We start from the raw sequence: 15362 nt of genomic DNA on the forward strand, positions 1-15362 counted from the left end.
TGTATAGAATTTATACATGTTAATTAATTAAATTAATTAATAATTTCTACTATAAAATAATGATTTTGAAATATTTTAAATTTACCATTTTACCCCTGCACTAAAATTCACTTCACTTAGGACTATTTTAAATCGATAAAGGAGAATTTATCATTTAGTCCTTAAATGTGTTCGTGACCAAATGATATGCTATTACTAGGATAATAGATATATCAAGTGTAGATTGTTGTGTGCCATATAGATTGGTTGTCCTCTTAACCAAAGAGCGTGAAGATGCTGGTATGGCATGCAGATGAAATGTAAGAGTTCATTACACTGAACGTGACCAACATCGAAGCAGTCTGCTATCAAGAGTCACTCCAAAGAAATATGGGTATAAGTGTTCCTTCGATCTGAGATCACCACGGTGACTTGCAAGCAACTCACTATGCTTTGGTGTCGGACTACCTGAATTTTTAATTCAGGATTGAAAGATTTCTGGGCACAGTCAAGTACTTGTGAAGTCGGTATGTGAGTCAAGATAGAATAGACCACTCCAAGAGATTAGAGAGAATGCTTTGTGTTTCAATTTAGTAAGACCTTGGCCTGGATAATTTTTGTGAGGAGTCACAAAATTTATCAGGTTGAGACATATAATGGATGTACTATTAAGAGTTGACAGTTTAAACTCTAAGTCATCTTAGCATCAAAGATCAAAGGGATGAATTATACGATAACTATATCCAAATAGATTCTTGAGTGTTGCTTTGCATACATTCGGTCTATCCGGATGTTGGGTACCATTGCTAGATAGTTACTCTGATTGGTATAGGAATCAATTTCTGTGCTACCGACTTAGATTCGAACCTATAGGGTTACACACATTAGAAGTTTTTCTTTGATCATATGGCTAATCTGAAGAGTCTCACTAGATGGAGACTCTACTGAAGAGTCCCACTGGACGGAGACTCTTGAGAAGAGTCCTATTAGACATGGACTCTATCATTAATAGAGGATTAATTAGTAATTAGATCACTAATTAACTCAATTTGATTGAGTATTAAAGTCTGGATCAAGTTTGATTGAATTGGATTCAATCAGATCAAGTCTGATTAGGTTATGAGATGATCTAATCGGTAAGAGAGAAATGATCCTAATTTGATCAGGTCTATGACTCAATTAATTTATTTATTTGATCAAATTTAATTAAAATTATAGAAAACTAATTAGATTAGGTTTATCATATTTTATTTGGATCTAATTAGATTGGGTTTGAAAGAAATCCAATTGGTTAAACCCTAGAGTCCCAAATGAGTGGGACTCTCTCCTTTGCGCCACCCAAATTATCTCACACCTTTTCTCACCATATAAAATTAGTTTGTATATAAGAAAACTAAAAAATAACTCTTTTTTTATCACCCATTAAGGATAGAAATTGATTGATTTTGATTTGAATTCAAATTGATTTGAATTTCAACTTAAAATCTTATCTATATCCTTCCACAGGTCGGCAGTTTCTGAAGGTGCCCATTGTGTATGAGAAAAAGAAGTCTTTCTAATTGATTTTCATGCTCAATTTTCTCTGATAAGTCTCTCTTTAAGTTAGATAAGGATAAAAAAAGGTTGGAGTAAATTAAAATTTTTTAAAATGATTTGAATTGCAACAAACTGCAATCCTTATACTGTTTTATCTGGTTTGTGCAACAACCATAAAAAGATCATAATTTTGTGTGCCAAAAAAAGAGTGCTTTTCATCGTGAGATATCAAAGAAAAAGAGGGTCAAAAATACTTCTTTGGGGTATGAGGTTTGGATGGATTTCCTTCTTCCTTGGTGTGAACAAAAGAGGAGATCAATCTCCTCTCGGGTAAGCGACCTAAAATTGTTCTAAGATTTTGGGTGAGAAAAAATCAAAGAGAAGAGAGTCTTCATCAAATTTTTCTCCACCATTCAATATTTCCTCTGATCCATCTTTGACATTGAAAGGGTCTGAGATGAACAAAAAAAGAGATCAAATCTGATCTACCATCAGAAATCGACTGTGCGAGCTAGCACTCCCACAGAGGGTTGATCGGTTCGAGGACTTCGTGTGGACCATCTGTAGAGATCGGATGCTTGTGCAGCTACAAGCGACCACAGAAGACTTTCAGATCTATATTCTCAATTATGGAGATTGACTACCCATGCTCAAGTATTGGGTTTGGAACCCTAGAAGTGGTAGATTAAATCTATCACTAATTGCTGTTCTTGTTCAAATGCTTGTAATATTAGATTCAGATTTTTATGCATATAAATTTATATTATAAATTTATTTATAAAAGTTTTAAGATTAGATTTTATACATATATTTATAGATTAAATAGTTTAATCTAATGTTCTTCTGCTGAAAATTTTGAAATGCATGCATGAAATCCCTGCGCGATCCTTCAGTGATATCAGAACGAGGTTGCTTATAACATAAATTTATTCTTGCATATAATCTGATTTTAATTATTTAGATTAGATGTAAATAATTAATTTTGAATCTGAGTAGTATAGTAATCTAATTGGATAGATCCTCGTAGCTATCCGATCATAAAAGAAATCAGAATTTTACTATCCAAATTACCCATTTGATGGGATCTCTTATGGCATGTAGGTGTGCTGCATGGTCTTTTTCATGATGATGAACAATGAAAAAAATTTTAAAATTTTATTTTAGATCTGAAATAATGTATATTAGATCTGAAATTAGTATTTTGATCATTAGATGATTGATTATGAAAATATTTTATAAAATTAAAAACTATTTTCAAATATCGAATCCGAACCCATGTCAGTCCAAAACTTAATTAAGAATTAAGTGATCTAGATTTGAGAATCAAAGATCTAAGGTATTAATTTTATAATTCATGGGTTAATGGGTTAGCTTGAGTCAAGTCTATTTAACTGGGTTAGATCTGTTGGGATGCGTAGGCGATTTCATACATGTATTTCGAAATTTTTTTGAAAAAGATTATAGTGGAAGATAAGTAAATTAATCAAATTAATCTAACATACATATGATCAAATCATCAAATCAACCTATTCTAGGATCTATGACATATTATGTTACATATAAAATCTGAAAAATACTAAAGATAAAATCAGCATGCATGCATGTGAGAAGTAGATCACATCTACTTCTAATCTGAGTTCAGAACTCGATACTTGAGTACGGATTGATGATCACCACTATTGAGAAGATGGTAGAGAAGATCCTTACTAGTTGCTCACAGCCGCATACATGTCCGGCCTCTACAAAAAATCCACACGAAGCCCCGATCTGATCGATCTTCTTGAGAGTGTAAGCTCGCGCGAAGATCTTTTTCTTGGCTGATTTGGATCCTTTCTTCAAATCTTTAGAATCTTGTTAGAGATTGATGATGGACTTCTGAAGGAGATTAAGAGATAAAAGAAAGATAGAGAAAAGAATAATTTTTTTCTAATTTATTTTCTCCTCCCAAACCCTTAGAATCAAAAATTTTAAATTCAGATTTTTGCGCACACCCCAAGAGAGAGGATCCTCCTCTCTATTTTTTACACTATGAACCATGCCCAAACTTCTACCACATGAAGAGCTCTCTTCTAGTATCTCACACACATAAAAGAAACTATAAAAACCCCTTTTATAGGCATATAAGGAGGTGGGGTGAAGAGTCCTAATGATCCTGGACTCTTATAAGATTCTGCCTCCCTTCAAAATTTCATATCCCAAAATATGATAAACAAATATGAGATACTCTTTTCCATATTTTTTTACAATAAATAAGTTCTCCATCTAATCTTTCATAAAAAATCTCCTCAAAATGTTGCACATATAAGAAGAAATAAATTTATTGGTGTGGAGAGGTTGATCTGGATGAGAACAGATTCTCCTGATAAGAAATATTTTGAAATCTAATTTTAAAATATTTTTTTTATCAAAACTAAATCAGATTTAGATATGAGATAGATAAGGGAAAGGACTCTTTGGTGTAAAAAAATCTCACACAAAATAATTTTGTGTGTGGAGAATCTGTTGGCATGCAATCTAGGTTGGCGTAGGGAGAAGAGTCCTATTCCAATAAGGACTCCTAATTTCTTTATTTGAATCCAAACCAAATCATATCTGATTTAGTCTAAATAAAATATATAAAATCTAATATAATTAGGTTCATAAATTTTTAATCAAATTTTAATAAAACTAAAAATTGATTGAGCTAAAATTTTGATCAAATCAGAGATAATTCTTCCTTAGCAATTAGATCATCTCATAACCTAATCGGGTCAAACCTAATTGAATCTAATTCAATTAGATTTTATTTAATTATTTTTGCTCAATCAAATTGAGCTAATCAATAATCTAATTGCTAATTAATCTTTTATTAATTCACTAATATTTAATAAATTAATTTATTATAATTTTTGCATAAGATTAATCATCAATCGAATTGATGATTAAGTCCTTGAACGATTCTCAACCGTTGATCAACCACATGATCAGTCAGAAACTTCTTTTGAGTGTGACCCCATAGATTTGAACCTAAGTCAGTAGCATAGAAATAACTTTCTGAACTAATCGATGTAACCATCTAGCAATGATGACCCAATGTCCAGATAGGTCGAATGATGATGAAGCAACATTCAAGAACCTCTTGGCGTATGGTTACCGTATAATTCATCCCTTTGACCCTAATGCTCGAGGACAATCTAAGATTTAATTGTCAATCCTAGATTAATCATCCACAATATATTTTAATCTTTTTCAAATCCATCACATAGATTACCCATACTCAGATTTTGCTAAATTGAAATACATTGATGTATATCTCCTACTAATTTGGAGGGATCAATCTCATCTTAACTCACACACCGACTTGACAACTACTTGACTGTACCCAAAAATTTTTCATCATTGAATTAGAAACTCAGTTAGTTTGGCATTAAAGTATAGTGAGTTGCTTGTAAGTCACCGTGGTGATCTCAGATCGGAGGGACACTTATACCCATAGCCTTCACGAGTTATCCTTGATAGCAGAGTGCTCCACAGTTGATCATGTTCAGTGACGATGTACTCCTATATCTCACCTATATGCCATACTAGTATCTCCATACCATTTGGTTACGAGGATAACCAACACATATGGTATACAATGACCTACACTTGATATCGCTATCGTCCTAGTAATAGCATATCGTTTGGTCGCAAACTAATTTAAGGACTATGCGATAAATCCTCCTTTATCGATCAAAGTAGTCCTAAAAACTTTATCACAATATAGGAGTTCGTTAGAAAATATATCTTTGTAATAAAAAATATCAAATAACTTTTATTATTTATCAATTCATATACATTTATAATTAGCATAATCGTCAAACGATAGACTTTAGGACACAATTCCCAACAACTCCCACTTGGACTAAAGCCAATCAGTATAGTATCACATACCCATCTTCGATTTATCATCTCAGAACTCTTAGATATCAAGGCTTTTAGTAAATGTGTTGGTCACATTCTCCTTTCTATCGATCTTCTAAAGATTGATGTCACCTTAACAGATTTTTCTAAATTAGGTGGTAGCGATGCAGAATGTCTGGTAAGCTAATAGGACCTCGGCTCCTTGGCACGAGCTATGGCTCTGGTGCTGTACTGTTAGATGTGTGCCCTAGATGTCAGATTGGCTGACACATTCCTGTACAAATGTAAGGACAAATTTATAATTTTGACTATAAATGAATAAAAAGATTATTCTACTATCACATTGTGTATATTATGTCTGTGATACATCCTTTGAGTTAGTAGGAATGCTAATTCATATTTTCAAGAGTTGAAAATTTAAGGCATGAATTTACATAACTAACTCATAAACAGCTCCTGACCATAGAATCATCACGAGGATGGTGATCGATTCGGAAGGTTGGTGTACGATCGCTTCCTTAGGATAGATGTGTTTTGAGTCTACGGTGTGGAGACATCAAGTGAGAGTATAGGTATTCATTGAGAATGAGAATACTGAGTATGACCACCTCGAGCAGTCATAAGGAAGTCTACCTTCTCGTCAATGACTAGCTTGATGCTGTAGCTGTGTGTCTAGTTCTTTAACTTGAGGTGCATCGACAGTTCACCTTGAGTGTGTTATAGTTTGACTACACCATAACTCAGTCTCTTAGATATTTGAAACCCTGAGGTATATGTTGGCTATAGCATATTCATTGTAGGAACCAGAATGCACCAAGATAGGATCTATCATCCTCGATAGATGAGAGGAGTAGTCCTATGATGATCAAAAGATCGAGTCCTTAAACCCATAGCCATGGTAGAGTGAAATAATGGAAAAGAGTTTTCCATTAAGGTTTCACATCAGACTTGAATCGATCGATTGATTCATATGACTGATGTTGGGTTTGACGAGTTCACCTTAACCCTAATTGAGTCGGGACTCATGATAAAGGAACTCAATCACACAGGTAGCTGCATCGAGAGATTCATCTTCATTTCTGATGGGTTGCCACCATATACTATTAGATATCATTAGTGGATTTTGGGAGCAATTAGAATGATATTGATGATCGATCATTCTAAATTATCTTAATCAGAAGAGTTTTGATCCATCGAAAGGAGTTTCGATGATGTCGATGATGAGATCACGACATGTCTCATTACCATACGAAAATGAACCTAACTGGATCACACAAACAAGAGTTAGGATCTGGATGTCATCAATTGAGCTAGCCCAGTTCGATTGATTTGGATTAGATCCAATTAGGTTCAAGAAAATCATGCTAACACATGATTGAGCCTAACTTTCTCCACGTGTAATCTTTTCTATCTCGACTGAGCCAAATGTAATTTAACTCACCCAGAGAACCTTGAGAAAGTTTCTCTCAGTTTGACTGGAGCCAGTCTAGCTCAAAAAAGTCTTATCTTAATTCATGAGATGAATTTAAGACAATACCTGCTAATTCCTGTCACCTGCAATTTTCGTTTTAAGACATTGGTCAAACATTGACCCATGGATCTTGGACTGAAGGCCACTTGGCAAGAGGTCATTGGAGAATTTTTGTGGAGTGTCTACCTACTAATTTTACCTTCAAAGTGGGCACCATAATCAGATATAGCATGCGCCCCAAGTGGATAAGGATAGAGTCCCATGAGATGAGGACTCTATGCCTTGATCGACTCAAATTGTTGGGCGCCAATCTCACTGTGTTTATCCAGTGTTGGCACCAACAATAGGAGGATTTGGTGGAATTTTTATTTGATATGATTAGATGATATCACTCCATTAATTATAATTTTTCCAAAATTAATTAAAATATTTTGATTGATCGAATGATGTGGCACTGCATGGCGCGGTAGGGTCTATTTAAACCTTGTCTGTGCCTAAGGTTTAGAGAATCTCTGCTCAATACCTAGAAAAAATGTGAAACCCCTTCACTTCTCCATGCACTCCTCTGCTCCTCTCCCTCTCCTCTTCACATCCAAGAGGTTGGGCATCCATCTGGTGCTTGTCCAAGGTGTGATGGCTCCCTGATCAGAAGGCTGTAGGGATTTGTCGAGAAGCTGTTGCTCCAGCTTCAGAAGATCTTATGAAGATCTTGCAGATCAGATCTAGATCTGATTTTTGGAGCAAAGATTTGTGAGGAGAAGATGATCCAGATCCTACTCGAGTGGATACTGGTAGAGGCCAGGCGACTGCGTGGCTATTTTAGAACCTCGGGCGTTGCTGCGATCATCTACAGGGTAATCTAGTTACCCTAGAGATATTTCTCTATTCTTTATATTTTTAAATTTAATTTTAGATTAAATATCAGATAATAAGAATCAGATCTAATTGATTGATGGAGAGCGTAACTGATTGACAGCAACGTCTGTAACTGCCTGGTAGTGGGCCGTTCGGGGCCATGCAGAGTTTGTTACGAAGAGTAGTGGTGTCAGGGGGCCGTTCAGGGCCACATGGAGTTTGTTATGGAGAGTGGAGTGGTGTCCGTTGTTGCGACTTGCCAGAGAGTGGTAGAGCCATTGGAATCCATTACAGAGAGTGGAGTAGGGTAGTGACCATTGTCGTGACTTGCCAGAGAGTTCGGGTTTGACGGCTGAAGCTCGACTGGGATGTCTGATGGAGCAGAATGGCTCTCTGTCTCATCAATCTGGGAGAAGTTTGGATATTTTCGAGGTTGCTGATGAGTCTACTGTTGTCGGATGCTTTGGGTGCTGATGCTACAAGCAGGAGTCACCTGTTGTAGAAGCTTGGATGGGGAGTTTCTGTTGATGAAGTTCGGTAGAAGTCCGATTGCCAGAGAAGTCCGTCTGGAATTTGCCTGATGTGGAAGCTCGTCTGAAGATTATCCACCAGAGAGGTCCAGTTTCATGCAGAATCTGACAGGAGGTTGTCTGATAGTGGAGTTCGGATGGCATTGTGGAGGTTCATCCACTGGAGGAGTCTTGAGGACACTATAAAAGGGCGGCTGGCGCTGTTGAAGGTTGATGGCTGGAGAGGTGCAGAAGACACCAAAGACAATCGATCACTGTAGAAATCCGACGGCTGGAGCATGTCCATTGTAGAAGTTCATCCGAAATCCAATTGCTGTAGAAGTTCGGATGGAGTCTGATTCCTGTAGGAGTCCGGAAGGAGGCCACTTACTGTAGAAGCTCGGATGGACATTGATTGTCGTAGAAGTTTGGAGTAGACCGCTTACTGTAGAAGTCCCATTGCTGGAGAAGCTCGATCCTTGATGAGGTTCGAAAGAGGTTCAGAGTAGAGATCCAGCTGGTGGGGCCCGTCCGTTGTAGGAGTTCATCTGGAATCCATCCATTGTAGAAGTTCGGCTGGGATCCGGCTCTCCTAGGAGCTCAGACAAAATTCAAAAGGCGGTTGACCGCCGTAGAAACTTGGATAGAGTCTGGTTATGGTAGAAGTCCTACTGTTGGAGAGGCTCGAACATTGACGAAGTCTGAAAGAAGTTTGGAGTAAAGTCATTCGTGGCCGAAAGAAGTCTGGAAGAGATTCGGAGAATAGTCGATCATCGTAAAAAATTGACTGATAGTGAAGCTCGAAAAGCATTTGCAGTAGCCCGGTACATGAATGGAGGAGCTCATTATCGGAGAAGTTTGGATGGTATTATGGAAGCTCGGATGGTCGAGGGAGTTCAGAAAGATGCCACACAAGGTCGGAAGCTAGAAGAGCCCTGGAAGGGTCGGCCTTTTGTAAACTTCGACTGGGGGTATTTTATACCCAACACCAGTCCCCCTACTTCTGAGTTCGGATTCCGAATGAAGGAAGTACAAAGAAATTTTCACAGCCGAAGTTGCCTCCTTCAATTTTCGTACTTGATTATTTCTAGATATTTTGGCATTTGGCGCACTGGTACTGGAGTCTTTTCAAATCGAGGCGACCCGAAAAGATTTTTTCGAAATTTCCACTGGAGTGCTGCTCTAGATACGGTGCAATAATAGTTTTGTCAGTTGTCAGCCACTTTCAGTCGCCTGCCACGGTGAGTGGGCCATGTGGCGGTTATAGATCGGCTAGAGGAGACCTGCAGTCATTATTGCACCAGACCCCATCACCTATTTAAACCCGCCTCCCTCCTTCAGGGATCTCACTTTGCATGGGAGTTTCTTCGGTCCCTCCTTCCTGAGAGTTTCATTCTTCCTCAGCATCCTTCTTGGCCTTAGGCGTTCTTTAAGTTATCCCCATCTCTGCATCTCTGCATCCTTCAGACCAGCCTAGGTTAGCTCCAGAACTCTCCCTTTTTTTGCGGCTCTATTTCAAAACTGTGCCGATCTTCCTTCGTTGCAGATATGGGCACGGACGCGGCTTGGATGTTAGCCAAGAGTCTCAAGGCCCACAAGAGGGAAGGTGCTGTGACTTCTGGGTCGACGAAGAAGGTGAGGGTAGAAGAGACAGATCCGGCCGTGCTTCGCCTTGATCGCCCAGAGCCCACGCTTGTGGTACATCTTCGATCGTGAGTACTTTTCGATCTCATGGAAGGGAAAAGTAGAAGGGAGACTAGAAGAAGTCAGGTACTTGAAGAAATTCTCGATGATGGCTGGAATCGAGAGTTCGAAGTCTAATGAAGCCGAGCTTCCTTAAAACCTTTTTGCCTTTTATTCTATGTATTCCTTTCCTTTCTTGTTGCTTTTTTTTTTGGCCTTCAAAGGCTTTGTAACACGCACTTTACTAATGAAATGAAAAAAAAATTTTCGTTACTTTGTCCCTTCTTGCATTAAGTTGTCATTTATCGAACTTCTTTTGTCTTCCATCTTGTTCGACGTCGGTATTGTTTGAAATTTCTGGTCATCGCCGTATTGATTCGCCCTTAGGGACTGAAGATTTTCGACAAGGGTTTTCTTCCTCGTTGAGACGAGGTCCCTTGAACCTCGGATGTAGTTTATTTATTTATTTATTTATTTTTTTGTGTAGCTCATCATTTTTTCTTCTTCTTTTTTGTGTTAGGGCGAAGGTTTTCCCTTCTGCACCTAACAAGATTGTAAGTGTGTAGAGGACTTGCTGAGGGGTTTTTTTCTTCATCTGATTTCAAATGACTAGATTTTTGTTTGTGTCAGGATGAGGTTCTCCTCCTGTTCCTGCCACAATCAATTTCTGCTCATGTTAAGATGAGGTCAGCTGTGGGGGAACGTAAGGGCCGTTGTAAGGGCCTCTCCCCCCATACGGTCTCTAAATAACTGGGCCTTCGACTTTGCTCATGTTAGGATGAGGTTCTCCTCCTATTCCTAACATGGCTGTGGGGGTACATAAGGGCCGTTGTAAGGGCCTCTCCCCTCATCTGGTCTTTAAATAATTGGGCCTTCGACTTTGCTCATGTTAGGATGAGGTTCTCCTCCTGTTCCTAACATGGTTGTGGGGGCACATAAGGGTCATTATAAGGGCATCTCTCCCCATCCGATCTTTAAATAATCAGACGTTTGATTTTGCTCATGTTAGGATGAGATTCTCCTCCTGTTCCTAACATGGCTGTGGAGGCACATAAGGGCTGTTGTAAGGGCCTCTCCCCCCATCCGGTCTCTATATAACCGATCCTTCGTTCGTGTCAGGATGAGGTTTTTCTCTTGTTCCCAACATGCTTAATTTCGATTGTCTGAAGGAGCTACCCCCTGTCGTTATAAGCTCATACCAAAAGAAAAGATATGCGAATATGAAAGAAACTTTTATTTAAGGCAAAGTTATCGATAGTACATTTGTAGATTTTTCAAATTCCATGGTCGTGAAAGGTCTGCTCCTCCGAGCTCTTTCAAATAGTATGTTCCAGGCCGAACCACCTCCCTGACTTCATATGGGCCTTCCCAGTTAGGGGTGAATTTTTCTTGATTCTGAGGTTGTGAGACAGCGGCTTGCCGAAGTACTAAGTCCCCCGCTCTGAAGGCCTTGCTTTTGACCTAGTAGTTGTAGTAGCGGGCCACTTTCTGCTTGTAGGCAGCCATCCGAACTTGAGCTGTCTCCCACTTTTCTTCTAATAAGTTGAGGTTGGCTTTGAGATCCTGTGAGTTGCGCTGCTCGTCGAATGCCACAACTCACACCGATGGGAGTTTGAGTTCGATCAGGATCACGGCTTCTGTTTCGAAGGCTAAGGCAAAGAGGGTCTCCCTTGTGGGCAGTCTTTGGGTAGTTCGGTATGCCCACAACACATGATAAAGCTCATCTGCCCAAGTTCTCTTTGTTCTTTCAAGTCTCACCTTGATCCCTTGCAGCAGAGTCCTATTAGTAACCTCGGCTTCACCGTTTGCTTGCGGATGGGCTACTGATATGAAGTTGTGGGAGATGTTTAGGTCCTCACAAAATTCAGTAAACCTTGCCCCAGCAAATTGTCACCCATTATCAATAATGAGAGTTTTAGGTAGGCCGAATCTATAGATAATTGACTTCCAAACGAAGTCCTGCACCTTAGTTTCTATAATTTTCGCCAAAGGTTCAGCTTCAACCCACTTGGTGAAGTAGTCAATTGCCACTAGGAGGAACTTCTGTTGCCCGGATGCCATGGAAAAAGGTCCAAGGATATCCATCCCCCATTGTGCAAATGGCCATGGGGCACTCAAGGGTGTAAGTTCAGAGGCGGGTTGCCTTTGGATATTTACATATCTCTGACACCGATCACACCTTCTGACATATTCGATGGAGTCATGGTACATGGTAGGCCAATAATAGTCTTGTCGGAGCAGCTTGTGGGATAAAGATCTGACCCCCAGGTGACTTCTGCAGACTCTCTCATGTACCTCCCACAAGACGAAGTCGGCCTCAGAAGGTTGGAGACATTTCAAAAGGGATAAAGAGTATGACCTCTTGTACAGCTTGCCTTCATAAAGAATATATCGGGAGGCCTGGTTCTTAAGCTTTCGAGTTTCTTTTGCATCAGGAGGAAGAACCCCATCTTTGAGGTATGCAACTAGTGGGTCAATCCAGCTGGGTTCATGGTTGATCTCCATCACAAGCTGTGGTTCTTCCATACTTGGGCACTTCAGAATCTCGAAGAAGACTTTCTTGGGTAGTTTAGTCGGAGCCAGTGTAGCCAACTTGGAGAGAAGGTCGGCCCTGGTATTTTCTGCTCTTAGAATCTACTTGATGTCAAAGCTACCGAAGGCAGGGATGATCTCTTTCACCTTTTTGAGGTACTTGGCCATATTGTCCTCTCGAGCTTCATAGTTTCCACTGACTTGTCCCACTACCAATTGGGAGTCACTGTAGACTTGGAGCCGATCTACTTCAAACTCTTTGGTGATCCTCAATTCTGCAATCAGAGCTTCATATTCTGCTCTGTTATTTATCGCAGAAAATTCAAAGCACAGCGTGTACTCCATAATAATTTCTTTTGGATTAACCAAGATCAGGCCCACATTTGTGCTTGACATATTGGAGGAACTATCCACGTAGAGAGTGCAAAACCATCAGAGAGATCCATTCTTTCTTCAGGGGAATTCAACTGGAGCCCTGAGTTATTGGCTTCACCTTGTTCAAGTTTGGCCTCTTCCGGAATAGTGCACTCCACTATAAAGTCTGCTAATATCTGGGCTTTAATCGCTGGTCGAGGTTGATAGTTGATGTCGAATTTTGTGAGCTCAACTGTCCATTTCGTTATCATTTCGGAAGCATCTGCTGGTCGGTGAGCAGTGTTATGGTGTGCCCTTGAAAGTAAGGTCGGAGCTTTCGAGCTGCAATCAACAAGGTGTAAGTTAGTTTTTCTAACTTGGTACACCTAGTTTCGGCATCTCTTAATACTCGACTGATGTAGTAGATCGATCGTTGAATCTTTGCTTCTTCCTTAACCAGGACTGCTGCGAGAGTCACAGGGGAGACCGCCAGGTATAGGAACAACTTCTCTCTGGGTTCGGGCTTTGCCAATAGCGGGGGTGAGCCAAGGTAGCTCTTTAATTTTTTGAATGCTTGTTGGCATTCAATGGTCCAACAAAAGTTCTTCAGCTGCTTGAGGGTCTGAAAGAAAGGCAGGCATCGTTCGACCGATCTTGAGACGAAGTGATTCAGAGCTGCTACTCTCCCAGTAAGGCACTGAACTTCCTTTATTGACTTCGGGATGGTCATTTTCTGGATGGCACAAATCTTTTTCGGATTTGCCTCGATCCCGTGCCTCGACACCATGAAGCCCAAAAATTTTTCTGAGGTTACTCCAAAAGCGCACTTGACCGGGTTCAGCTTCATCTTATATTTTTGGAGGGCGTTGAAGGTCTCCTCAAGGTCGGTGACATGGTTCTTTGTAGATTTACTTTTTGCAAGCATATCGTCCACGTAGACCTCTATGTTGCGGCCGATCTACTCTTTGAAGATCTTGTTCACCAGCCGTTGGTAGGTCGCCCTTGCATTTTTGAGGCCAAAAGGCATGACCCTGTAACAATAAAGACCACGATTAGTAATAAAAATGATTTTTTCTTCATCCTCTGGTGCCATCCTGATTTGATTGTAGCTGAAAAATGCATCCATGAAAGTGAGAAGCTCGTGGCCCAAAATTGCATCTACTAATTGATCAATTCTGGGTAGAGGATAACTGTCCTTCGGGCAGGCTTTGTTTAGCTTTCTGAAGTCTATACACATCCTCCACTTGCCGTTCACCTTCTTGACGAGAACCACATTGGAGACCCAGTTCGGATAGTTGACTTCTCTGATGAACCCGACTTTCAAGAGTTTATCAACTTCCTCAGCTATTGCCACTTGCCTTTTCGGTGCATGACTTTGGATTTTTTCCTTCATCGGCCGATGTTTGGGATCAACAGCTAGGCGGTGTTCCATGACTCCCGCATCAATCCCTGGCATGTCCATCGGGACCTAAGCAAAAACATCCACATTCTTTTGTAAGAAATTGATGAGCTGTGTCCATACCTCTTCTCCTAGGTTAGAGCCGATCTTCACCACATGCTCCTCATTCCCATCGTTCAAAGGAATTGAGACAAGATCTTCAATTGGCTCACCCCGTTCTTCAGCAAGGTCATTGTGAGTGTCCAATCCATCAACCGGACAGGGGTCGGACTGACCATTTCTTTGAAGGGCTATGTTGTATCAGTGTCTTGCCAGGGCTTGATCTCCTTTGACCTCTCTGACTCCTTGGCTAGTAGGAAATTTCAGCTTCAAGTGGTAGGTCGACACTACAGCTCGGAGGGCATTGAGGCCAGATCGGTCGAGTATTGCGTTGTAGGCAGAAGGCACCCTTACTACCAGAAAATCCACTTGCGCTCTTGATTGCTTTGGGTATCGGCCTGCAACCATGATTAAAGTTATTACCCCTTCCACTGGCACAGCATCGCCAGTGAACCCTACCAACGGGAGTTTATTGGCCCCAATCGACCATCCAGAATGGATATTTTTGAGAATGCATCGTAAAATAGAATATCGATCGAGCTTCCACTATCAACAAGAATGCGGCATACATCATAGTCAGCAATATTTAAAAAAAACTACAACCGCATCATTATGTGAGAATTGAACCTCCTGGGCATCTTCTTCAGTAAAGGTTATAGACTCTTTAGTCCTCTATCGCTTGGGCGGTACGGTCGATCCACTAGCTGCTCTCCGTCGGGGTCCTCCAGAGATGGTGTTGACGATCTCGATTGGAGGCTGATCTTCAAGCTATTCCTCCCTCTTTGGCAGCTCTGGCTATGGTAAGGCCCTCGGTCGATCCTCCCTACCTTTAGGTCGACGTCGAATGAATCTGTTGAGCCGATTTCGTCTGATGAGCTCCTCGATCCGTCGATTCATTTCTTAGAATCTTTGATCTAGGAGGTCCTCTTGATTGCGAGTCTCGAGAGTCTTCTGATAGAACGGAGGTAGGGACCCTCCGGGGGTGGAATCATGATCGGACGAAGGGCTCTCCACCATCTGCTTCCCCTTTCCAAGGAAGATAGGGTGACTGGCCCAAGTGACC

The sequence above is a fragment of the Elaeis guineensis genome, chromosome 5 (genome assembly GCF_000442705.2).
Source record: "Elaeis guineensis isolate ETL-2024a chromosome 5, EG11, whole genome shotgun sequence".
Taxonomy (NCBI): Eukaryota; Viridiplantae; Streptophyta; class Magnoliopsida; order Arecales; family Arecaceae; genus Elaeis; species Elaeis guineensis.